General features: G+C 35.3%; 1 pseudogene; it reads right to left on the bottom strand.

The window, feature by feature from the left end:
* Positions 1 to 636: 636 nt before the first annotated feature.
* LOC137760939 (large ribosomal subunit protein uL30 pseudogene) lies at positions 637 to 1,405 on the bottom strand (annotated as a pseudogene).
* Positions 1,406 to 2,851: the final 1,446 nt, after the last annotated feature.

Raw genomic sequence — 2,851 nt, 5'->3', positions numbered from 1 at the left:
AGTGAGAAGCCCGTGCACTGCGAGGAAGAGTAGCCCCCACTGGCTGCAACTAGAGAAAGCCCACGCGCAGCAACAAAGACCCAACACAGCCAAAAATAAATAAATAAATTTATAAAAAAAAAAAAGAAAGAAATAATATGCTACCTGTTCTTATTAATTTGGTTTAGTTGAAACTTCTTTTTGAAAAATTACAGCAAGGGTGATACACAATTAAAAACCATTTTAAAAAAATAACACAACACTAAGTTAAATTAAAAAATTAAAGTTAAATAAAAGTTAAAACAAATACATTTAGAAATTTAAAAAGAAACAAATAAATCATGAGTCAAAGAAGAAATCACATTGGAAATAGAAAAATACATAGAACTAAGTTATTATAAAGATATTACATTTAACATTTGTAGGATGCAGAGAAAATAGAGTCTCAAGGGAAATGTATGGCTTTAAATGTTTGTATCAGAAAATAATAAAAGATAAAATTAATGAACTAAATGTAAAAGAAAAAATTGAAAGAATAAACCTAGAAACATAGACATAAGGATATAATAACCAAAATAATGAATGGTAGAAATCAATGAAAAAGACCCAAAGTAAAAAAATTGTTTGTTTTTCAATTTGAAATCAGTCACTTTTTATTAACTAACTGGATTATAAAAATAATCATAGTAGACACCTTAGTTCATCCTTCTAATAAGCCTGTTCATCTGGTCTTCTCTGTTGCCAGCAACTCCACCTTCCAAAATGGGTGGTCTTTTTCTTCATTCTGCCTGTCAGAGAAGATAATTTGAAGGGCTGGAGGAAGTTGTTTGCTTCTTTGAAGTGTTTTCCAACAGTATAAATCTCATGAATCAGATCCTCCATTCAGATGATTCCAAATATACCAAGACATCAAGCAATCAATGTGTTAATACGTCAGGGCAATTCACTTCTTGTTGATTTTGCCATAACTCACATTTGTAGATCAATTCATTTACTGACTTCAGATTCTGGTACCCACAGGCAATACATGGTTCCACAATCCTCACAGTGTTAACTGAAGCCTTGTTGAGCTCAAAGAAGGTACTATTGAAGACCCGGCGAAGGCAAAGAACCTGCAACTCCTTGCAGACCTTTGAGCTCATACCACTAATACTGATGACAAATGCCAATTTGGGTTTCTCAGGTAGATAGAAGTTGCCAGCTTTTCCTGTCATCCTAGCCATTCAAATCTCCGTCTGTACATCTACCTATATTCCTTGTGACAGTACTTAGCTTTTTTGTAAGGTAAGCTTCCTCCTTGCATTTCAAAGAATTTTTTGGGCAAACTTCTTTCTTAGATGCTTGATCAGCAGCTCTGTAAAATTTCTTCACTCTTAAGGGCTTTTGACACAGCAGGAAGCTTTTTCTCCTTTTCTGCACCCTCCATGGTTCCAGATGGAAAAGAGGAAGAAAAAAATGTTTTTCTTTTTAAAAAGCTAACAGAGTAAACACATCTCTTGTGAGATTTAATGAGAATAGAAAGAAAAGCACAAATAAATAATATTATAAATAATAAAGGGGCTATAACTACAGAGAAAACTTAGATTTAAAAGATATTAAGAGAAAACTGTTGTAAACTTATGCCAATAAATTTCAAAATTTATATGAAATGAATAATTTCCTGGCAAATACAACAATTAAAATTGACTCAAGAAAAACCCAAATGGCAAGTAATCTTATAATGATTAAAATTATACTCTTGAGAATTTATCCCAGAGAAATGAAAATTATGTTCACAAAAGAAAACATCTGTACACAATTGTTTATAGCAGTTTTGCTTGTAATAGCCAAAAACTGGAAACAAGCAAAATGTCCTTCAATGGTTGAATTCAATGGTTCAGCAATACCACTGAATACTAGTTAATTCAGCAATGAAAAAGAACATTGATACATGCAACAACATGGATAGAACTGAAGGGAATTATGCTGAGTGAAAAAAGCCAACCTTGAATGGTTACATACTGTATGATTCCACTAATATAATATATATATATATTTTTTAAATTCTTCATTGAATCTATTTATTTATTTTTGGCTGCATGGGGTCTTAGTTGAGGCACGCAGGCTTCTCTCTAGTTCTGGCGTGTGGGTTTTCTCTTCTCTAGTTGTGGTGTGCAGGCTCCAGGGTGTGTGGGCTCTGTAGTTGTGGCGTGCAGGCTCTCAAGTTGAGGCACGCGAGCTCAGTAGTTGCAGTGGGTGGGCTTAGTTGCCCTGCGGCGTGGGGATCTTAGTTCCCTGACCAGGGATCAAAACTGTGTCCCCTGAATTGTAAGGAGGATTCTTTACCACTGGACCACCAGGAAAGTCCCAATATAACATTCTTGAAATAACAAAATTACAGAGATGAAGAACAGATTAGTGGTAGCCAGCAGTTAGAAAAGGGGTGGGGGGAGGAGTGGTTATAGCTGTAAAGGGGGAGTAGAAGGATCTTTGTGGTGATGAAATAGTCTTGTACCTTGATTGTGGTGGTGGTTACACCAGTCCACACATGGGATAAAATTGTATAAAAGTGTACACCCATACACCCAGAAATGAGTGCATGTAAAACTGGTGAAATCTGAGTAAGCCATGTGGGTTGCTCCAAGGGCAATCTTCTGGTTTTGATATTGTACTATAGTTATGCAAGATGTTACCATTAGGGAAAACTGGGTGTGAAGGGTAAAGAGGATCTTCCAGTACAGTTTTTTGCAACTTCCTGTGACTCTATCATTATTTCATAATGAAAGGTTTTTAAACATTGGAGCAGTAAACAACTTCCAACAAAGAAAACACCAGGCCCTGATGGCTTTACAGGCAAATTCTGTCAACTTTCAAGCCACAGATTATTCTTATA

The sequence above is a fragment of the Eschrichtius robustus genome, chromosome 3, assembly GCF_028021215.1.
Source record: "Eschrichtius robustus isolate mEscRob2 chromosome 3, mEscRob2.pri, whole genome shotgun sequence".
Lineage (NCBI taxonomy): Eukaryota > Metazoa > Chordata > Mammalia > Artiodactyla > Eschrichtiidae > Eschrichtius > Eschrichtius robustus.
The sequence above is the reverse complement of the archived record's forward strand: the minus strand, read 5'-3'. Positions and strand labels throughout refer to the sequence as shown.